The sequence below is a fragment of the Mus caroli genome, unplaced genomic scaffold, assembly GCF_978045245.1.
Source record: "Mus caroli unplaced genomic scaffold, Mus_caroli_1 scaffold_7, whole genome shotgun sequence".
Classification (NCBI taxonomy): domain Eukaryota; kingdom Metazoa; phylum Chordata; class Mammalia; order Rodentia; family Muridae; genus Mus; species Mus caroli.
The window spans coordinates 57135518-57158827 of record NW_028227262.1 but is presented as its reverse complement, the minus strand read 5'-3'; the positions used below and the strand labels follow the sequence as shown (position 1 = coordinate 57158827).

The following is a 23310-nucleotide window of genomic DNA, read 5'->3' as shown; positions in this document are numbered from 1 at the left end:
ACGCTGCATCACACTTTCCTGACCAGGTCTTTGGGTGCCAGTAAGTATACATTGCTTCTGGGTAAACAAGAGTGTGGAGGCCAAGCTGTTAGCATGTGCGTGCCTAGCTTCCACCCTGCTAGTGTTTACCAACCAGGCGGTTCTGTTCCACATTCCCTCAAGCCAGGTGGGCACCCTGATCCCACTTGCTCTGAGTTCTCGGCAACTTGGGACCATCTTGAATCACAGCAGTTATGCCTGGATTTCTTAAATAACAGTATTATTTTATATTGCAGTGCTCCTTGTCCTTAATGCATGCCTTCAAGTAGCCAGAGGAAACAACTCTATCAGCCAAACATGGGGCCAGGCTCAGTGGCCTGCTTCTGCTGTGTGTGTCACGGAAGCCTCCTCTCAGCCACACAATGTATGCTTCGGTCTTTCCGTTTTAAAAGATCATATCCAGTACAGGACACAAGCATGAGTTTGCTGCCCTGACCTGAGCCCTTGCCAACACAACAGGGCCAGGTCCTTACATATCTCATTCAATCATAACAGATTCCTTGCAACTTTCATATTAAAACTCTCCCTGTGATAGCTGAGAATGATGACATTCAGAGAGGCAGAGATACCTAGGTAAAAATCACACAGCAAGTGACAAAGGTGGGACTTGAACTCACGGATGTGTGCTAGGTCTCTTAAGGACTCTCTGATTGGCACTCCGCCTGAGCTTTGTAGAAGCTTGGGGTTGGGGTGTAGTTTTTTAATTATTTGAAAAAGTGTGTATGCATCTGAGTAGCATTCTGACTTTCCAGGTAGAGACAGAATCTGACTTTCCGGGTAGGGTGTTGTTCTGGCTGTGAGGCCAATATGGTCGCGTCCTGACCTGGAGTGAGTAGCTGCTTCCCTAGGAAAGCAGCTAGAAACAGCCATGGACGGGGCTGGGGAGACCCTGTCAGCACAGTGCAGGAGCATCCTCAAAAATGCCAGGGAGTGCACACCTGCGATGCCAGCACTTAGGAGGCAGAGACAGGAGGCTTACGGGGCTTGCTTGTCAGTTAGCCTAGCCTAATCCATGAGCTCTAGGTTCTATGAGAGAGAGAGACCTTGTCTCAGAAAATAAGGAGAGTGATTGGAAAAGACATCTAGCATCAACCTCTGGTCCCCACACTCACAGTTGTGTGCACATACAGGTGCATACTCACACACATGAAGACATACATACATGCATACATATACAGCACATAGAACAAAGGTGACGGCTCTTTGCTAAGCATCTACCATGTGCCATGCTGGTGCTCAGGGCTGAGAAGCAGCAGAGCTGGGGCTTGGGATCCAGATAGCAGCAGCTGTACTGCATGGTTCCAGGTCACCGATTCGCCACTGACTGTGTGGACCTCTGTGACACTTTCCCTCACTCTGCTCTGGGGTTCTAAGTGGAGTCTGCATTGCAGGGCAGCAATCCAGTGACATGATCCCATCTGTGTGGATTGTTTAAAGGAGCATGGTCCCCACTTAGGGCTACTAGAGCCCAGTTACCATCGATGACTGTCATTTACACTAGATATGAGCCATTTCGGGGAGACCAGGGACAAGAAAGGCCTCTGGCCTGAAGGAGATGCCCAGCTCCCGGGCACTGGACATAGCCACTCCAATGAATGAAATGAGAGATTTGTTGGTTTCTACAGCTCCATGGGGCTCTGGGTTCTCGGACCCCAGCCTATGCCTGCCTGCTTTGAGCAATGGCAGCGTGGCCTCTTACCCCACAGCCTCTTTATAGCCTGAGCATCCAGATAGGCCTCTTTTGGCAGGGTCAGTGGGAATGGCAAAAGTCAGGGATGGCTGCTGAGAAACCAGATGAGTACTAGCCATCACTGACAGGTCTTCCCTTCTTACTACTACCCTGAGATGGACTTATGGCTAGCCCATCTCACAGATTAGAAAACTAAGGCTCAAAAACCATACCTGGCTGGATACCAAGTCAGGGAGAATTCTTGAGGGTCACAGCACAGCCACTTTCCTGAACACCACATCCCTAGCCAGGTGTGGGTAGCTGTGGCTGGTGAGGCAGGTGCTTTGGATTAGGGACAGTCAAGGCTTATATTAGTCAGAGTCACACTTTCTGAGCACCCCAGGGATTCTCTCCCCTCCCTCCCTCCCCTCCCTCCCTCCCTCCCAGGGCTTCAGCTGGCCTCTCTGAAAAGTTGGACCAAGGATACCAGGCTACTCAGTCCCAGCCCAAGGAGCAGTGGACTGACTGCACTGTCATGCACCCCTGGCTGCATGACACACCACAAAACCTTCTGCTCTCTGGACCTCTTGATGTCTCGGATGAGGGGATGTGATTTCCCCTCATTCTTATCTGAAGCTATTCAGTGCTGGGCTGGAACCCAGGAGTTCATGCATGCTGAGCAAAAGATCTACCGCTGAGCATCTGGCATTTGGGGCTTTTTGAAGATGTATACCTGGACTTCAAATGTGGGGATTCCTAAAATAGTTTGGGGATTTCTCTCTGGGGGTGGTGTAAAACTCATAGGATGGGTAGGTATAGCTCTCAGATTAACCAATGAAAATAGAGTTCTAATCCCCCTGGATTTTTCTGATACCCAATAGAAACTTTCCTAACAAAGGTAACACTTGGGGCCGACTTTGGCTGAAGGGGTCTTCCTTATTTGCATGAGGCCTCTGTACGGCCAGCAAGCTCTGGAAGGGGCAGAGACAATGTCTGCCGTAAGACATTGTGTTCACATTCAGCAGAGAACTGCACGTGAAGAGCCAGGATCTTTGGGGTAGACTTTGGGGAGGTCAGTGGGAGTTGGGATCCCTCCAGCCTCCTCCTGTTTCTGATGTTTTGAAGTTGGTTAAGATCCAGTCCTAACAGCGCTAGGTGCCAGGAGAAGTGTGATGTAAGATCTCCCTTTATCTGATGGGCAGTTTCCAAGGGCTGCTCAAGCTCCAAGTTCAAGGCTGGGCACTGGTGAGTGAGGCCAACACCCAGGGCCAATGACAGGCTCCAAACCTCAAACTTTCTGTGCCATCCCCTCCCATTTGCCACTGCCCCAACTGCACTAACTATAAGGAGCATTCCCCAGCCCCGCGCCCATCCACCCAGGATAGGCCCAGTCAGCCTGCAGCTCCAGTGGGGTACCAGGTCCGGCCCTGAAGGAAAAAGGCCCTGTGCTTGGTGAGGCCCATTTCTCTCCTGCCTTCAAATGGGGAACCAGTTTTCCTGTTTATTCCAGCCTGGGGAAGGTGTTTGTATCTCCACAGTGGGTGACAGCATTCCCCTACCCCATTCTCCTCTTCTCCTCTGCCCAGTTGTACTGCCTGCTACAGACTCTTCCCTGTGCCCATTCCCATCCCAGGACATTTTTATAATCCTCAGAGCCCAGTGCAGAGGGAAAGCAGGGCTTTGTAGAAGGTAGGATAGATACTGCTCAGAAAGTAATGTAGTTCAGTGGGCAGCGTTCACCTGAGTCCCTTGGTTTGATCTTCAGCACCACCACATAAGCCAGGCGTGGCAGCCCACACCAGCACTTGGGAGTTGGAGGCAGGAGGGTCAGAAGTTCAAGGCAATCCTTGAGTATGCAGTAAGTTTGAGGCCAGTCTGAAATACATGATCCCATGTCTGAAAAGAAATAAAGGGGTTTGGAGCAAAGACGACAAAATTCCCACTTTGTTTGTCTCTCTCTAGCCTATCGTGCGGCTTGAAATCAAAGGTCTCTCTGCCTTGTACACAAAGACATCCGTGGGGAATCCTCACAGGGGCCTGGGGAGCTACCAAGCTATTCAGAGGCTTGTATCCACTAGTTACCAGGTCCTCTGTCCCAACAGCTACCCGGCAAAAGTCACGCTCTACATAGGGCAAGAAGGTTCCATTTGGCTTCTTCTAACCTACTATGGCTAGATGACCCAAGATAAGGTGGTAGCCTTGCTGTCCAGGCAAGACACTCAAGCTAAGAACCTTGGGCCTGCCATGGCAGTCCTCCCAGAGTGTTTCCAATGCTGCCAGCTTGGGGCAGGGACAATCTCCATCTCCTGTTTCCCAGGCCCCTGGGAGAAGGCAGCAATGTCACTTGGTGGAGAGCTGGGGTGTCAGGGCATAGGAAAGACTCCAAGTACCCAGACACACTCTGTTGGCCCAGGGTACATCACTTGCAAATGAAAAGTCAAAAATAAAACTATTTCTGGGTGCCAGAGAGATTAAGGACACAGACTCAGATTGCAAAAGGTAGAGCCAGGTGTGGTGGCACACACCTTTGATCCCAGCACTCAGGAGGCAGAGGCAAGTGGATCTCTGAGAGTTCTAGTCTGGTCTATATAGTAAGTTCCAGGCCAGCCTGGGCTGTCCAGTGAGATTCTGCCAAAAGAGACAGAAACTATCATGAATTTCAATTTGGCTTTGCCCTGCTGCCTCCCACTGGGTGGCCTCCACCATGCTGCTCCCTCAGTTTGGAACGCCATTCAATCTTACTCAGTGGCTACCTCCTCCAGGAAGCCTCCGAGATTGTAAAGCCTAGGTTACTCCTTCCAGCTCATGACTCCCAGAGCTGAGATTTTCATCTTGGTTTGTGGATGTCTTTGTTTTCTTTCAAGTCACTTCTCTCTCCCATAAACGCCAGATCTGAAGCATCATGAGAGCGTTATGGGATAGAACTGGTGTGGAAGGAGTTACTAAGACAACAGCCAGTCCAGGAAAGTAAGGGTGACCATCATATCACCCCACCCTAGGGAAAAATGGAGGGCCTGATGTGTCTGAGATAGGTTCACAATCATTTGAGGGGCTGAAGAAAAATGGAGGAAGGGATATTGAATTCAAGTCAGATTGCTAAGAGCCTTGAGTATCAAGCTAAGTGTTCTGTATCCTGGACAGCGCTGGGCTCTAGGAAGTGGCTGTTAGCATTGGGATGGTTATGTCTGTTCTGGGGCTGGGTGGGTGCTGGGAGAAGCAGAGATGCTACAGTTGGCTGGTTGGAGCAACAGGAAAGGGGGGGAGGGGGCTTAGTACCTTCTCTAGCACAGGCCCATCAAGTTTAATCCCTTGCCCTGGCGTGGGTTAGAATGAGGCGCTTAAACACCACTTGGCAGCTGAGCCTTGCCTGTGAGATTAGTGGGGCCTGTGGACGTCGTAGGTCCGCACTCTATCCATATCAATGGCTGAAGCCACCTAGACTTCTCTTGCCTGGTCTAGACTTAGCTCTGGGCTGGAGACAGCTCTCCTGTCTCCATGAAAACCTACAGGGATCTGGGGGGTACAGCACAAGACTCTGACCACCTAGTTGGCATGTTTCCTCATATGGTTCATTCTCCATCCTTCATTCAATAGTCTCAGACCGCACCAGCTCTGGGTTAGCCCAGGCTCTCATCTGGGATATTTGCTTGCTTGTTTCTTTTTCTTTCTTTCCTTCTTTCCTTCTTTCCTTCCTTCCTTCTTCCTTCCTTCCTTCCTTCCTTCCTTCCTTCCTTTCTTTCTTTCTCTCTCTCTTTCTTTTTTTTTTTTTTCTTTGAGTCAGGGTCTCATGTCTCCCAGTCTGGCCTCTAATTTACTATGTATCTAAGAATGAGCTTCAACTTGTAATCCTCCTGCCTCCACCTTCCTAGTGCTGGAATCAGATTCGTATTTCACCGAATCTGATTTTCAAAAGGGTTAAGATAATCATTTGCTGTGTGAGCTTCCTGGACCTACCTTGTTAGGAAAAAAAAAAAAAAATAGGCTTCTGGGAAGAATGACAAAGGTGTGCTGGCCTGAGTATCCCCCAGTTAGGACTTTTCCTACACCTCTAAGGTTGCTGAGTGGGTTTCCTCTCAGAGCCAAAAATACAGCTAGAGTCTGCCTTCAAAGCCCCCAAACCACAGGCATGCCCAGAGGGAGTACCTCCAGGCTAATCTGCCCTCCATATTGCTTGGCTGGGCTTGGGACTAGGGTGCAGCTCAGTGTGGGGTCTATTTGCCCATCATGCTCCAGGGTTCTATCCTGGTACTTCCAAAGACAAAGAACAACAAAACCGGAGCCTGGGCTGCTGGGGTTCTCAGCTCCTTCTAGCCCAAATGGCCCCTTGCAAAGCCCCTCCGGCAGGGCTAAATCTGAGTGTGTGTGGGAGGTGGGGGTGGAGGGAGACCCGTTGGTGTTTTCTTACTGAATTCTTTCTAAGACACTAAGAAAGAACCCACTGTGTCAGAAATCTGGGGCTGTGTGAGCCTAAGAATTGGCCCCATCCTCTCTCCAGCTTGAGGGTGGAGGAGCCTGTAGCCAGCTCAAATATCAAACTGAGACTTGGAAGCTGATCCCACTGAGAGACGTGCAGTGGAGAGTAGCGAATGAAGAAAGACCCCCCCACACACCCTGGCCAAGGATGGAAAAGACAGAGTTACACTTACAAATCAGCATCCCTGTCTAGGGGCTGGAGGGCTGGCTTATCTCTGTGGGAAGAAAGCATGAGAGAGAAAGGCTGAGAATCCAGAAAGAATACTTACACATTTTTCTGGGAACAGGCCTGGGTCTTCTCAGAACTTCAGTGCCATTCTGTTCTCTCCTGCTGTGGTCTGGGGTTTCCCACAATGCAGGCTGATAGGCATCATTATTAAGCCTCGAAGGAGACAGAGACCAGGCAAGGCTGAGTCATGTGGATACAGCTTTTAAGTTTTATACTAGATATCCTCCATGCCTATAGGCAAAACTGACTTGGAGCTGACCCAAAAGGGCCAGACACAAATCAAGAGAGCAGCAACAAGTCACATCGCCCCACTGCAGTTTCTCAGGATATCTGTAGGCCCGGGGTCAACTGTTACCATAAACTCCACAGCAGAAAAGCCACTGGGGAAACTGATGTCCCATTCATCTGGGTTTGGTGGGCTTTTCAGGTCAGTGATTGGTTGGTTGATTAATTTTTATTTTAATATGTATTTACTTAATTGTCTTTTTTAAAAAAGAGATGTATATAACTTTTAGTTGTGTGTGTATGTGTATATCTGTGTGTGGGTATGTGCAAGTGTGAATGCAATTGTCCATGAAGTCCAGCAGAGGGTGCTAGATCTCCTAGAGCTGGAAGTACAGAAGATTGTGCGCCTCCTGATAGGGCTGCTGGCAATGGAACTGTGGAAGAACAATGCTGAGCCTTCTCTCCCATACCTCCCCCTTTTAAAAAGTGTGTGTGTGTGTGCGCGCGCGCGCGCGTGTGTGTGTGTTTCTCTGTGTGTGTTTATGTTTGCATATGTGTGGTGGTGTATGTGTAGTGTTTGTATGTGGTGTGTGTGTCTGTGTGTGTGTGGTATATGGTATAGGTATAGTGCATGTATCTGGTATATGTGGTATGTGTGTCTGTGTGTGTGTGTGTGGTGGTGGTGTATGGTGTAGGTGTACTGTGTGTATCTGGTCTATGTGGTGTGTCTATCTGTCTGTCTGTCTATCTGTCTTCATGCCTATGTGCCTGTGTGTGTGCATGTATGTGGTATTTGTATGTCTGTGTACCTGTCTGTGTGTGTCTTTCTGTGTGTGCCTGTGTTGTGTGTGTGTGTGTAGTGATGGCATATGTGTAGTGTGTGTGTCATGTGTGTGTGTCTGTCTAAGTCTGTTTGTGTGTGTATGTATCTGTGTGTGTTTGTCTGTGTATCTGTGTCTGTCTGTGTGTCTGTGTCTGAATATGTGTATGTATCTGTGTGTCTGTCTGAGTCTGTGTGTGTGTGTGTGTATCTGTGTGTGTTTGTCTGTGTATCTGTGTCTGAGTCTGTGTATGTATCTATGTGTGTGTCTGTCTGTCTGTCTGTGTGTTTGTGTCTGTGTGTCTCTCCATGTGTGTATATCTGTGTGTGTATCACATGTGAACAGGAGACCCCGGAACTGGAGTTACAAACACTTGTATGCCACCATGTGAATGCTGGGAAACCAAACCTGGATCCTCTGCCAGGACAGGAAATAGTCTTAACCACTGAGCCATCTCTCCAGCTACCCTCTCGTTTTCTTAAACCAAGTTCTCATGTAGCCCAGGTTGGCCTTAAACTTGCTTTGTCAAGGATGAATTTGAACTTCCAATCTTCTGTCTTCCATTGTCCCCGTGTTAGGATGACAGGAGGGTACTACCACACCAGGCTTACTTTTTGTTTTCGTTTGTTTTGAGACAAAAATCTCATTCCATCACCCAGTTGGCAATCCGCCTCAGCATCCTGAGCATGGGATTCTGAGTGTGGGCCACCACTTGTAGCTCAGATTGGTGATTTCTAAGCCAAGCACGGACAAGTGAAACTGGAGGGTACACTGAGGTGTTTCTGGGGAATACACTCAGGCTACTTTCTTCCCCTTCAAGCTCTCCTTCTGCCAGAGGTGACCCCAGTAAGTCTCACGGGTTCCTGATTCTTTAGTTTTGTTCCTGGCATTCAAGGCCCCTGGGATCTAGCCCTTCCTCTCCCAGGCCTAGTCTTCAAGCCCTGGTACCTATCTACCACTCACTACCCCTTGACACTGCCCCGCCTCAGCCTTCACCTCATCTTCCCTTCACTGGAGCAACCCAAACTGCCCAGAGTAGAGGACACCCCAGGGATCAGACCTTTCAGTGCTCAGATCAAGACCATCAAGGACAAACAGGGCCATCTGGTCAACCTGCTTTCATCTCTCTGTTCCCGACGCTTGAACAGGACTCACTCATTCACCCCAGGGTCCACAGCCCTGGAGCCTCCCTCCTTGGCACAGACACTCTCCTCTGGATCTGTTGCCTGGCTTTGTGAATCAGAGCCAGTCTTAAGGGTAGAAGGGCAAACCTTAGAAGACCCATGAGGACAGGGATGGAGCAGGAAGGAAGCAGAGAGAAATACAGCTGGGATTTGCAGTCTCTGTCTTTTTTTGTTTGTTTGTTTAGGGTGGCCTTGGAACAGTGCTGAGCCCCAGATTCTCCTACTGCTAAATCAGGCTTGAGGTGCCATCTCTTCATAGGCACCAGTCAATAGCAGGTTGCATGATGGTGAGGACCAGCAGCCAGCAGATAGTGGGTCCAAAACCCACAGCCCAAAGCCTGGCCTTCTCCCACACAGTCAGAATGTGGTACCTTGAGCCAGACCACAGGCTGATGTCCCCTCCCGGGCCTCCTTGGGTAGTGAAGATGATACTGAATTTGGAGATCACAGCCTGCAGCCCGAGCTGAGTCCAGCCATGCATCCTTAATAAGCCAATCAAAAGAGTTGAATTAACTGTAGAAAGCAGAAAAGGAGATTTATTCAGTGTGGCCACCTTGGGAAGAGGGACAGAGAGATCCAAAGAACCTCCTAAGTCTGTCTTCGGGGTCCTGAAGTAACAACAAAGTTTAAATAGAGGCCAAGGATGTGTGCATCTAAGCAGCCCTGCTCAAGGTGTGGCCCCACCCCACCGCTGACCCATCACTGTCTGGGTTTCAGTCTCACCTTGTATGGCAGTCTGACAAGCTGTTAGAACTGTGAGAAAATCTCTTTCTAGGAAACAAATTCTTCTCTGGCTTCACCTTTTTCTTTTCCCAGGATGAGATTCCTGGGGACATTCCCATTTCGGGGGAGTCTATTGTTTCAATAGTCTGGAATTCAGATGGAGAGACACAAGTGTCTCTTTAGAACATCCTCATTTCTGCCAGGGCAGTTACAAAGGGACAGCCACCTAGACTTGTCCCCCACGTTTAGGGTGGTCAAGAAAGGTCTGTAGGAGGTATGTCTAAAGAAGGGAAGAAGCCAAAACCCCAGGACGGTATGACTCTGTGAGGGAAGAAGAGGGAAGAGCCTGTGCAAAGGCCCTGAAGTAGGAGAGAGCTAGTGTGTCCTAGACTGACAGCAATGGCAGAGGCTGTGGGGAAGGGGGGTGGGGGGGTCAGTCCCTCACGGATCTGTTTACATAGCTTTGTAAGGGAAGCTGACAGGAGCCTCATGACTCCTACTGGGGTGATACAGCAAATTCAGGGGTACGAGGCTTAGAATGGAAGTGTGTGCGGCTGGGGGCTTGGTGCTTGGGATTACCCTCTGATCCTGGTGGTACATGCCTTTGTGTCCCCACATCAGAGGTCACAGATGTGGTTTCCAGCCAGGATGCCCCCTCATGTAGGGCAGAGAGCTCCTGGGGATGGTGAGCACCTGGTCCTCTGTAGTCCTGGAGCAAGAGGCTGCATCCTTACACGGGGAGAAGTTGGGAAGCTACAGGGATTTCTTCCATCCCAGGGCCTGGAATCCAGGCGTCAGCAGAGATGTGGCAGCAAAGGACTGGCCTCCTGAGCTGAACAAGGTTTCTGACCCAACCTTGCCCTGCCCTCTCCCCAGCCTTCCCCCACATACTTGCTCTTTCATTCATTTACACATGGAGACCCAGGCTGGGCTCCGGCTCCGGCTCCGGCTCCAGCTTCAAAATGAGTCACGTCCTATTTGTGGCCACAGAACTCAGATACTATCAAGAATCTTTAAGAACATTCTCAAAGGGGACTTGGCCTTTCAATGAAAACAAAGACTGAAGAAGGTCTGCTGGGGGAAAGGGTGGGCCTTTCATTTCATCCTGGCACAGGGTCCCACTGTTGCAAAGACTGGTAGCAATGAGCCTAAGTGGTTTCCATTGTTGGGGGACAGGGCCAGTCACTGGGCTGCTTCCAGAAGTACAGAGATCCATGGAGGGGGAGGAGATCCCTGAGTCTAGGGGAGCCACAGAAAGGAGTGTGTCATAGGTTTCCTGACTGTAGATAGGTGTAGCTGGCTCCTGGGCCCTGGGCCTGGAGCTCAGGTTGGTGCAAGCAAACAGCTGCTCTGTCTTGTCCTCTGACCTTCCCATGAACCCCAGCTGGACACAGTGCTGTCTTTCCTCATCCCCAGCCAGTTGGTGACCGTGGGAAGGGGAACCTTCACACGCTTGGCTTAGAGTGTCCCATGTGCCAGAAGTGAGAACGCTCCTCCACTCTGTGCCCTTTGGGTGTCTGTCTTCTCAGGGCTCATCAGGATGCCTGCTTCCTGTCCCCTGCCCAGATGCACCTGGCCTGGATATGGTAACATGGAGTAACCAAGGCATCCACAACCACCCAAGCCAGGAAAAGAATCTGTGGTATTTGTTGACTGGGGGTGAGGGTGGAAAAGAGGGCTCTGCTGCTTTGCAGACGACTGGGGTTCAGTTTTCAGCACCCAGATCAGGTGGCTCACAACCACCAGAGCCTCCAGCTCCAGGGGATCAAACGCCCTCTTCTGGTATTCATGAGTATCTGCACGTGTGTGCATACATATACACACAAACAGGTGCACATGAAATACATAAATGAACTTTTTTTTTTTTTTAATGAAGATGTTACTTGAGAATAAAAACTTCAGCCAGAGAATGGCATATGGGTACAGGCCTATAGTCCCAGCAATAATAGGCTGAGGCAGGAGGATCAGAAGTTCAAATCCAGCCTGGGCTATGTGAGACTGTCTGAAAAACCCTTCAATCTCAGCACTCCAGAGGCAGAAGCAGGAAGAACTCTGAGTTCAAAGCCTGGTCTACCAAAGTGAGTTCCAGGACAGCCAAAGCTACATAGTAAAACCTATCTAAAACAAAACAAAACAAAAACAAAAACAAAAACAAATATTAACAAGCCATTTAACTTAAAACCAGACAAAAGAAATGTTGTAAGAAACACAGAGGATGTTCAACATAGACTGGGTAACCAGCTCAGTGGGTATGCATGAAGCATAAATTTGAGTGTGGTGGCAACGTGCCTGGGATCCTGGTATGCAGGAAGCAGAGGCAGGAGGACCAGGTGGGAAGCGGGTCCTGTGGTGCTGATCCACAGGCCCTGGTTAGTGAGGCTGCACACCTCCCCGCAGGCCAGCCCTTCCTTTGCAGCCCCCTATTCTCCACCTTCCTCCTCTCCTTTTCTTTTGATGACCTTGTCTCATTAGGCAGCCCTGGCTGGCCTCAAACGCATTCTATAGACCAGCCTGGCCTCAAACTCTCAGAGATCTGCCAACTGCCTTCCCACGATAATGAAAGGCGTGTATCACCTAGCACCTGGCTTTTCTTTTGGCAGTGTGTGTGTGTGTGTGTGTGTGTGTGTGTGTGCACGCGCATGTATGCACACATGCTTCCAGGCCCTGCTGTTGGTTTTCTTGAGACTTGGTCTTCTGTAGTGCAGGCTGAACTGAACTCTGTAGGATGACATTGAGCTCCTGAGCCTCCCGCTTCTGCCTCCCAAGCCTTGGGTTTGCAGGCGTACTCCAGGACTGAGGATGTGGCTTCTCGAGTATGCACAAACCGTTGTGCTCATTCCCAACACCACATAAACCAAGCATGATGGTGAACGCTAACACTCCCAGTACTTGGGGAGTGGAGACAGGAGAATCTGACGTTCAAGGTTATCCCAGCCACACAGCCGGTTTGAGGCCAGCTTTGGTTCCATGGGACCCTACCTACACTGAGAGAGTAGAGGGGGAGGAGAGGGAAGAATAGGTAACAGTCCTCTAGTGTTCATCTTGTTTGTTGTCTTGTCCAATGTTCTGAGGAAGGCAGATTTCCTGGCTCAGTGTGAGGCACATAGTAGGTTTTTTTTTTTAAAGGTTGACATAGCCATTAAGAGTCCTGCAGCCATCAGTTCTAACTCTAGTGCTACCATCCCTGGGCTGTTACTTTGGGTAGGTGACTGTGGTTCCTTGAGCCTCTGTTTACCGACCAGAAGATCCTGTGAGGATGGAACAGAACCAGCTGCAGAACCCTTGCCCTGTGCTCCAGGGGTGAGCTTTCACCCCTCCCTGCCCCTTGCCTCCCCAGGACTGCACAGGTACTCGGGTACTGGTACGAGACCCCTTCTTTTCCTGCTGTGTCCTGTTCAGCCAGTGTTTATCATGTAGGCTTCTCTGCCGGGTATGTAAGTTTCCTTTCTGGCACAGATGGTCCTCACTGGGTGGTGGGTAGGTACCGCCCCTCTTCCCATAGCTTGAGGTGGGACTGGAACATGGAGCCTGAAGCTTGTCATGTCTCACACAAGTAGTCTTCGCTTATTGACCCTCAGTTTGCCTTCTCTACAAAATGGAGACAAGAACCAAGTTCTCCATCTATGTTCATTCCCACCCTGTCACCTGAGGAAGTGACCAGGGCTCACAGGCGCAGCCTCATAGTGCAAGTGATTTCTAGAAGAGAATGAGAGCAACTTGGCCTAACCCTCAAGGCTCACTTAGCGGACTTATGTAAGTTCCGAAACTTATTTTGCCCTGTAATTATGGCAGACTCCTGCGGTGACTGGGCCCCGGCCCGGGCTCGCGCCTTTGTGCCTGTTGGGACATACACCAGCATTTAATTTAATCCCCAACCCGGGCTTCTTTCCAGGTGGCCCTGGGAGAGCACCTCCCTCTGGGTCTCATTAAGCCTCCTGTCAACATGCCCACTCCAAGGGGGCTGCAGGGCCTTGGGGTTTGGGGGTGGGGAAGGACTGAGTGCTCACCCCATCCCGCCTCCTCTTCCCACAGATTCTTCCCTTAACCATCCTGGAGCCGGAGGAGCTTGCAGGGGGCTGATGATGCCCTGGATGGCTGTGTGGGCATCCTGGAGGTGGCTCCCTAGGGACAGAGGGAAATGTCAGTTTACTGCAGGGGTCCACAGTTTGGGAGGGAGTCAAGTGGCTCTGACTCCCAGTTTGCACTGTTGTGTGCTTCTAGCAGAACTTGTAAACAGATGTAGGCTGAGCCTCCATCCTGCTTCAAACTGAGCCTTCATCCATCCCTCCCATACTTGGGTTTATAAGCATAGTCTGACAGTGGTTTCAGGTTGCCCTCATAGTTAGAGCCTACGACTGAATTAGACCCCAGACTCAGCCCTTCTGCTCACAGACTTCCAATCAATTCAGCACAGACCCTCATTCCAGCTGAGAGCCCTGATCCTGGTAAGAATGGGATCACCACTCTGGTCTTGGTCAGGACTGGAGATATACTAATCCATGCTCCTGGTTCATCTAGTGAACAAAGTCCTGATCCTGATTGTATGCAGACCTCAGCTTTGTCTCTGACTGAACCCAAACATTAACCCTGGTGAGCCCTGTCTGTTACAGACTAAACTGGGCCCTAACTTGACACCTGTATGACTCGTGACCCTGAATCCTAAATGAGCCTTCCCTGGGCATTCTTTCACAGGTGTAAACCTGCACTGTTAGCTACTGAGTGTCCCCTCCTCAGTCCAGAGAGAGGCCAGGGCAAGCTAGCAAAAAACAGCTACCAATGTCCTTGAGGACAGGTGGCAATGAAGGACGTTCTCACCAGAAAGCAGAACAGTGACAGGCAGAGAGCCTACAGCTGGTCCCCTGGCCTCTGCAGGCCTATTTCTGGGTAGGATAAGAAAGCCTTAGACCCTGAGGAGAGCAGAGGCTGGGCTGGTGTCAGGAAATCAACTCCATCCAGGCATGCATGGTCAGAGCTATAGGCTAGCAAGTACATGGGAGGAACAGAAAACCTCAGGAGGTGTGCTCTAAGGGCAGACAGGGAGGCAGGGCAGAGCACCCTGGGCTCTGGATATCTGAATTGACAGGAGCCACTCTCTCGTAGGTGAAAGCAACGGATGATTGGCACAGAGAGGTTAATGAGGTGTCACACAGTGTGGTGCCGGTGGGCCTCTGGAGGTGAACGTGACCAGGCTCGGTGCTCAGGGTTCTTCCATGTGGGTCAGAGGGCCCCTCCATGTCACCCTACACCAGGGATGAGAGTGCTTATTTTCAGCTGAATATTTCCCTAACCACAGACGAGACAGGACGGGACCGCACATTCCAGAGTCCTGGCAGCTTGGGAAACTGTGCTGAGAGTCCTGCCTGGCCATCTCGCCTCCTCGTGGTGGCCTGGTGCCCACCCCTGAGGCTCTGGGGTCTGACTGCCAGCTTGGATGAGAACCATGTTTGTGGCAAACTGTGCTGGCCATGTACCAACTTCCCTCCTTCCCCTCTCCCCTCCTCTCATGACTCAGCCCCATAGATACTAGCCTGGGCTATAGAGATTCAACACACACACAAGGATGAGCACCTTAGGCAGGAGGACCAGCATGGGTTATGGCCTAGAGGCATGACATGTCTTCCTTGGAGAAGGTGTATATGCTCTGCAGCCAGAGCATGAGAGTCCTGCTGGGTGGGGATGGAACACGTGAGTCAGGACAGGCATATCTGGCTACCTGAAGGCCCCGAGCATCAAGGGCTTACTCAAGGAGTTAAGCAGTGGAGTTATCCAGTGGAGTGGACAGGTAAAGCATGGAGGTTAAGAGATCGGGGGAGGTTGGAATGAAGGTTCAGGTGAGGTCCGTGGCCCTCCAGAGGACAAACCAACTGACAGGGTCAGGTCCCCAACTGGCCACAGGCTGGCCGACACAATCTAGTCTGTAGAAGAGGAAGCTAGTAGTTACCAAAGCTATCTTCCTGATGGGCAATGGGGTGGTAGAGTCAAAATCCAGCTCTATTTCTCCCTACTGTGTCCACCTGGGTCCAGTCCCACCCTAGGCTCCTGCAGGCTGGGTTTCCCAGGGATTCAAACTCTTCAGCCTGGCACTGGGTAGAGGTGGCTCATACCCCCACCCCATTTCTCCCACCAGACCCCCAGCGGGACCCCACCCTAATGCTCTCCTCCACTCGGCTGGGTGCTCTTGAGGGACACTTAGAATCAACCCTCCATCCCCACCTTCACACAATCTGCATCTCCCCGTCCCTTGCAGCACCCCACCCGTGCGTGCCCTAGCTCAGGCTCTGCCTAGCTTATCCAGACACCTGAGCAGCCTACTCTGCAAGTGACCCAGCACCCCTACTCTGTGCTAGTAAGCCTTTTGACATCTCCAAATAGAGCCCAAGCTTTCTCATGACCATGTCTTTAGAGCTGCCTTTATATCTGTTTGGCTGCCTCCTCCTCTTTCTCCTTCTCCTCCTCTTCCTCCTTCTCCTCCTCTTCTTCTTTGTTGTCATCTTTTTCTTTTCCTCCTCCTCTCTTCTTCCCCTCCTCTTTCTCTTCTTCCTCCTCCTATTCCTCTTCTTCCTCACATATTATATCCTGATTCGTTTCCCTTCATCTACTCCCAGCTCCTCCATACCTCCCTCCCATTCTGATCTTACCCCCTTTTATTTTATAAAATAAAATAAAAATAAAAAGATAAAATCAGAAAGAAAGAGAGATAGGGGAGAAAGGGAGGGAGGGAGAGGGAAGTTGAGGGAGAGGGAGACAGAGACGGAGACAGAGACGGAGACGGAGAGTCTTTGCAGGACATTGTAAGACAAGGAGCCTCCAAAGACGCTACTGAGTTCCTTTCTATTGGCCATCCACTGCTGGGCACGAGTATTTGTTTCCTGCAGTGAGACTCCCTTGGACAAAACTAAATTTTCATTTGCAAGTTGCTACCAATTGGAGATAGCTTCTGGGTTAGGGATGGGAGCATGTGTCCACTTCTCCTTTCAGATGCTTCTGGTGCAGACCCATGCAGGCCCTGTGCATGCTGCCTCGGTCTTTGTGAGCTCTCATTTGCATCAGTCCTGTTGGTTTAGAGGGGAGTTTTCCATCCTCTCCGACTCTTTTACTCTTTCTGTCCCCTCTCCTACAGGGTTCCTCTCACTTTCTGCACACTGTCTCAATCTGGATCTCTGTATCTGTTCTCATCTGCTGCAGGAGGAAACTTCTCTGATGATAGCTGAACAAGGCACTAATTTGCTTCCCTTGGCCAGATTGGTTTGTTCTTCTTGGCAAATTCCTCTTCATCCCTCAATACCCACTTCTCGTGGTTGCCCTTCCTCGGGACTACATATTCAATCAATCTCTTCTTTAGACCCTAAGAAGGCTCAGAACAGGGCCTGGTATCTACTCAGTATTCAATTATTGCTTCTCAGAGAGATAAGAAAGGTTTCACAGTGAATGACTTGATTCTCAGACCCCAAAAGCACAATGGCTCAAAGAAAGATGGTGCTAGCCAGCCCCCAGCTGTACCTCTTGCTGTGGAAACATTATTTTCTGTAGACTGCTGACAGCCACCTGTCCTGAGGTGTGAAGTGTGGCACTGTTAGCACATGTGGCACAGCAGAGCGATTGACAGCAAGAGAGACAGAGCATGGTCTACAAAGCCAACTGACCTGGGTTCAAATCCTGCCTTTGCCAATTCACAGCTGTGAAGCCTTGGAGAAGTTGCTTGCCCGCACTGTGCCTCCAGTCTCCCCTACCTCTCTCCCCAGTAAAATGAAGAAAACATTCTTCTTGCTGTTTGAGGCTGTGGTAAGAAAATGAACACGCCAATTAGCAGATACTTATGGAAAGAAGAAGCTCGTATCTCTTCATCCTCCCCTCATCCTGTGGCCCAGGGAAGTTGCTTCTGGGCCTTGGTGGGCTAGCCTCAAACTCAACTTATAGCTGAGGATGGCCTTGAACTTCTGATCCTTCTCTGCCTTCACCTCTCGAGTGCTGGGACTATGATCATGTGCCCTCTCTGGAGGCGTAAAGTGGGCCAAAAGCTGCAGAACCAACCCACTGCGTTCCTGAGAAGCTCTGTGCAGACCTGGGATTAACCTCCCACGCCAACGCTAATGACTTTCATTTTGGAGCTTCTGCAGAGGAGGGAATATGAAGGTCGTGCTGAGAGAGGATTTCCGCTTAATGGCTTTTAGCCCCTGAGCCATGCTCCAGTACCTGTAAACAGTTCCTATTCCAAACAAAGTGTTCCTTCCGCTTGGCAAGGCTGATAGTGTAAGCACGATTATGTCCGTCGCTGTTTTTCCATACTGAGTAATTTGCCCGAATTATGTAATTTAATCCTTGTAGTCTTGGTAGAAGATGGTTTTTCTGGTTGAAGGATAACACTGGGGCTCAGAGAGGTTGTTGAACAAGAAGAGGTCACCCAGCAACATGAACCTGCTCAAGCCTGGCTCCTAAGGTGGTGTTATTAAGCCTTGCCCCTCCACACTGGCATCTCCCTGAAAAGTCCTGAGACTGGGGGCTGCCACTGAGATGCTAACTGGGGGAGTGGCTAAAAGAATTAAGAGATTTCTGTGAGCTCAGGTCTTGCCCATACGGTTGGTGTTGTTCTTCCTCTAAAACTCCTCTCAAATCTGGAGACGTCACCCAGTCCTGTCGCTTATCCATAACCCTCCCGGCCACCAAGTCACAATCCAGCCTCCGAGAGCCATCCTATGGCACAGTTCCCTGTGTGTCTGTCCTATCCTCTCCCCACCCAGGTCATAACACACAGTGGCCTGGTGCTAGGGAAGCCACTGGGTGTCCTCACCTTAAATCCATGCCAAAGCTTTCACACTCTAGTGTCATGGCATCACAGTGTCCACACTGGCCCAGACCCCCAGGTGTCTACTGCTTCACTCCCTTGTTTCGGTGTAAGCCCCAGGCATGTCCTCTGCCCACTGGAAGCCATGAAGCTATTTGAAGGTGTGAAAGCCATTTGCTTGCAGCACCCCCACCCTCACTCCCATCCCCACCCCCACCCCCACCCCCACCCCACTCCCCCTCCTGGTCCCTAATTCCCACCTCCCACTAATAAGCCTGCCCTGTCTCTGAAGATGATCAGGAGCAAGGACATCTGTCTGATGTCCTTTGTTTTCACCCCGGGAAGCTCTGGAAACTGTGAGGAATGGAGAGCCATTCTGTTTCTCTGTCTCTGACTGGAATGGAAAACTGTGGTGGGGCCAGGCAGACCTGACACAGGCTATCTCTCTCACTGCTATCACCCCAGTGCCCTTCTCCTTTTCAATTCCTGCTAACTAGAGATAAATCATTCCATTTTCTAACTGTGGGATGGGGTCTGTAGTTTGTCTAGCATACCTGAGGCCCCGGCTTCCATCTTCAGCATGGCATAAGCCAAGCGTGATGGGACTTGCTTCTAATCCCAGCACTTGGTGGGCAGGAGAATCAGAAGTTGAAGGTCATAACTGGCTACCTGTGACCTTGTCTTAAAAAAAAAAAAAACCTATACCAGGCAGTGGTGGCCCATGTACTTGGGGGGCAGAGGCAGGCAGATTTGTGAGTTCAAGGTCAGCCTGGTCTACAGAGTGAGTTCCAGGACAGCCAGGGCTATACAGAGAAACCCTGTCTCAAAAAAACTAAAATAAAATAAACTTAGAATTCATGAAGTATCCTTCAGTGGTTATGGTTTAGAATCTCAGCCCACCCCACCCCCTGCACACAAGAATTCGAACACAAACACACACACACACACACACACACACACACACGAACAGCCTCTGATTCCTTCTCATCTGGCATAGCTGTGGGGACACCAGCCCTAAACTGCTCCATCAGCCCAGGGCCTGCATTATATATTGGCTAGAAAGGCAAAGCTATATGATCTGGATAAAGCACCTTCAGCTCTCTGGGCCACTCCTAACAGTAGCTTCAGATCTGTGATACTTAGGATCATTAAGAAATGGCTGAATCAGCCGGGCGGTGGTGGCGCACGCCTTTAATCCCAGCACTTGGGAGGTAGAGGCAGGCAGATTTCTGAGTTTGAGGCCAGCTTGGTCTACAGAGTGAGTTCCAGGACAGCCAGGGTTACACAGACAAACCCTGTCTTGAAAAACCAAAGAAGAAGAAGAAGAAGAAGAAGAAGAGGAGGAGGAGGAGGAGGAGGAGAAGGAAGAGGAAGAGGAGGAGGAGGAAGAGGAGGAGGAGGAAGAGGAGGAGGAAGAGGAGGAGGAGGAGGAAGAGGAGGAGGAGGAAGAGGAGGAGGAGGAAGAGGAAGAGGAGGAGGAGGAAGAGGAGGAGGAAGAGGAAGAGGAGGAAGAGGAAGAGGAGGAGGCGGAGGAGGCAGAGGAGGAGGAGGAGGAGGAGGAGGAAGAGGAAGAGGAAGAGGAAGAGGAAGAGGAAGAGGAAGAAGAAGAAGAAGAAGAAGAAGAAGAAGAAGAAGAAGAAGAAGAAGAAGAAGAAGAAGAAGAAGAAAGAAATGGCTGAATCTTTAAACCCTCATTTCACAGACAAGGCCCCCAAGATCCCAAGGTGCTCTGAAATGCCTAGGAAATCTCCACGCTAGGAAGCTTAGAGCCTAGATGCAAACACTGCTTGCTTATTTCAAGGATACCCTACTCCCAAGGGACACTCCATCTTCCCTCTTTCCCTCATCACCTTTCAGCTAAGCTCCTGGCTGCCAGAGCTCCACATTCCAACAGGCAGGTGTGGGCAGGTATGGGCAGAGCATGCTGGGAGCTTAAGGATGTTGCCTGCCAGTCCCCGTGCCATGACAAGGCAGGATGATGCAGAAGATGCATGTGCAAGTGTCAGGAGCCAGCTCTAGCTGGAGGCTGGCCCTACCCAGTCCTCAGGCTGCTCCTTCTGCTCAGCCAAGGTTGAGCTCCACTAAGTTCACATTAGTATCTTTTCTCTGAGACACCCAGTTCAGGGCCCCATCACTGGCTGTTCTGAGCACAGGTACCACCCTGCACAGTATCTGTCAGCTGTGAAGCTGGGGGCTAGTTACCTGTCTTCTCTGGTGGCATTTATAGTGTGGTCCTCTTCCAGCTTGGGGGTAAACTATGAGGAACTTAGAACTCAGGGAGGTAAGGACAACCATTATGGTTGTCCCCGTGGCCTGGTGACACACAATTGTACTCCCAGTATTCATGTGGCAGAGGCAGAGGCAGAAGCTTCAAGCCATCTGCAGCTACCTAATGAGCTTGAGGCTGGGCTGGGCTAATTTGACCCTGTCTCAGCAATAATGACAACATCTACTGTTGTCGTAGATGTACATTCCCAAGCCCTTGTGCTGTGTGTGGACCTGAGCTGGGGCCCAGTGGTTCTACTGGAGGACCAGTGATGACCACTTTCCTCAGGATAGAACTGTGGGGGATAATGAGAATGTAAGGACAAGAAGGGAAAGGAACTAGGGAATGTGCCATCCACTTAAAGCCCCCATCGGCTACATGAACTTTGGCAAGTTCAGTGCCCTCTCTGGACCACCATGGCCTTCTTCTGTCTTTATGAAGGCACTCTCCTTTCTGTACATCTATGACAAGACTATGGCAGGGAGGGAAAACCAACCTTGGGCCGGGTGCCTGATGAGAGCCTGGTATCAGATTTGGAGGGGCATCGGACCCCCTATTCAGTTTCTCAGAGGTAGTGCTTGCTTTCCAAGGAAGGGGAACTGAGCATTGCTATACATTCATTTGTGTCTGACAGTATTCAAGACTAAATGTGTCCTGTGGGGGTCAGGTTTCCCCCTCCAGGAAGTCCCCAGGAAGGCTCCCTTGACTCAGATGAGACAGTTCTCTTTGCAGCCTCCTCAGTGTCTGCTCCCCTCTGTCATGGTCTGATTATCATCCTCTGTCTCCCTTCACACTGCTTTCTGTGATGACAGAGCCTGGAGTGGCTTCAAGGAGCCTGTGGCCTTGACTGATGGAGGGTGAGTGGAATGAAGGAGGGGGAGAATCTGGGGTCCCAGCCTTGGGGAGGAAGGGATCCAGACAGTCTGCTGGAAAGGAAGGACTAGGAAGAGAAAGGATAGGAAAGAAGGCAGAGCCTGAGGGATTTTGACCTGAATCCAAGAGGGGCTTAGAGCTCTGAAACAATGTAATCCAGAGAGACAGAAGCTTAAGGGCTCTGATTCCATGCTCTCTACTGAAACATCACCACGCTGTATTTTACAAGCAACACAACTGTCACTTTGGAGCAAAAACAAACAAAACAAAACTATTTAAAGACATTTAAGGAGAACCACAATGGCTGCACACTGTTGCAAACCCAGTACTGGTGAAGCTGAGACAGGAGGATTGGCCCAACATCAAGGCTAGACTGGACTAGATAAAAGGTTAAAGGGAAAAGGAGAAGAAGGGAGGGAGGGAGGGGAGGAGGGAGAGAGGGAAGGAAGGATGGAGGAAGTGTTAAGAAAGGCTGGGAGTACCTTGTTTGGCAGAGCAATTGTCTAACATGAAGCCCTGGGTTCAAGTCAAACAAAGAAATAAAACTAGGAATGGAAACCAGATGTGGTGGTGCAGGCCTTTAATCTCACCACTTGGGAGGCAGAGGTAGGCAGATCTCAGAGTCTGAGACCAGCTCTGTCTACAGTGTGAGCGCCAGGATAGCCAGGCCTATACAGTGAGAGCCTATATTGGAAAAAACAAAACAAAACAAAACAAAACAAACAAGAATGGGAATAAAATTCTAGCACTTGGAAAGTAGAGGCAGGAGGATGATGAATTCAAGATCATCCTCTGATATATATGGAGTTCAAACACAGCCTGTCTATACAGATCTCTGACTCAAAACGAATACGTTTTTAAAGATTAATTTACATATTTGTAGTTATTTATTTTAATATGTGAGTTTATGTGTACCATGTGCACACAGGTGCCTGAGAAAGCCAGAAGAGGGCACTGGATCCCCTGGAGCTGAAGTGACAAGAGATTGTGAACTGCCTAAACTGCAAGAGCCGTGGGTGTTTCAGCCATTGAACCACCTTCAGTAGCAAGTATTTTTTCTCTCTTTTTGAGACAATTTTACATGAGTCAGGCTGACCTTGAATTCTCTCTAAAAGCAAAGATCCTCTTGTTTCTGCCTCCCAAGTGCTAGGATTATAGGCATGTATGTCCATGAAGATGTTAACTACTACCCTCGTTTGAACATTACACCCACATACATATGCATCTGTCTATCATGCTAGACCCCATAACCCTGCATGATCAAAGTCACTAAAAACAAATTCTGGATTTACCTTACTGGGCCAATCACCACTGCTTCAAGCCAACCTACCTCGAAGTAAGGATACCAAAGGGGTGGCTTTCTGAACAAACCCCTGCCTCACTGGTCTAGCCTGGGGACCAGTCCTTTGGAGCCATCCAGAATTGTGACAACCAGTCTTGGCTCTGCAGTGAGCAAGGGCTTGTTATCTTGTTGGTGGCTTCAGAGTAGATAATCCTGAAGTGGCTCTGGGAGTCGGCAGGCTGCTCAGCCGAGCTCAGCTGTGCCTGGCCAGGAGCCTCTGACAGTGAGCAATAGCACTGAGCCCTAGGCTGGTCACAGGTCAAAGGAGCTATCCGTGAGGAGTCCCCCTGCTTTCTGCTGCTGTTAGCTCAATAAACAGAAAGCAGGTCTCTGACCCTGAACAGACAAAGAGAACCCAGGGATAATGTCAAAACCAAATCTGCCTTCAATTTTGCTTCTAGGGCGCCCCCTGTTCGGAGAGCCTTTCCTAGGGTTCATCATGAATAATACATTTTAAAAACAAACATGCAAATTTGGCAGTAGTGACAAGCAGCTGAGGAGCCAGCCAGAGGGGCTCCGAAGCCAAGGGTCTGGCTTTGAATCCCCACTCAGCCTCATGTAGCTGCATGACCTCAGGCAGGCTCCATGCCTCTATTTCTCCACCTGTGCAGTGATAGCTCAGGACACTCCTCTAGCCTGAGAAATATACAAGGTCCCTCTTGGCTACATATGATGGGATAATCT

The 23310-nt window shown here is 50.2% G+C and overlaps 1 long non-coding RNA gene across 4 annotated transcripts; it reads right to left on the bottom strand.

Moving 5' to 3' along the window:
- Positions 1 to 2162: 2162 nt before the first annotated feature.
- LOC147003885 (uncharacterized) lies at positions 2163 to 22906 on the bottom strand. Of its 4 annotated transcripts, XR_015047593.1 has the most exons (5): positions 17557 to 18309; positions 17007 to 17140; positions 9012 to 13485; positions 6451 to 6563; positions 2163 to 3604 (listed from the first exon to the last, which is right to left on the bottom strand). It is a non-coding gene; the product is annotated as an uncharacterized LOC147003885 (long non-coding RNA). The 4 variants fall into 4 exon arrangements; XR_015047592.1 differs by lacking the exons at positions 2163 to 3604; positions 6451 to 6563 and adding an exon at positions 22615 to 22906 and having other exon boundaries at positions 7080 to 13485; positions 17557 to 17709; XR_015047594.1 differs by lacking the exons at positions 2163 to 3604; positions 6451 to 6563; positions 17557 to 18309 and adding an exon at positions 22615 to 22906 and having other exon boundaries at positions 7080 to 13485.
- Between the last annotated feature and the right edge of the window lie 404 nt (positions 22907 to 23310).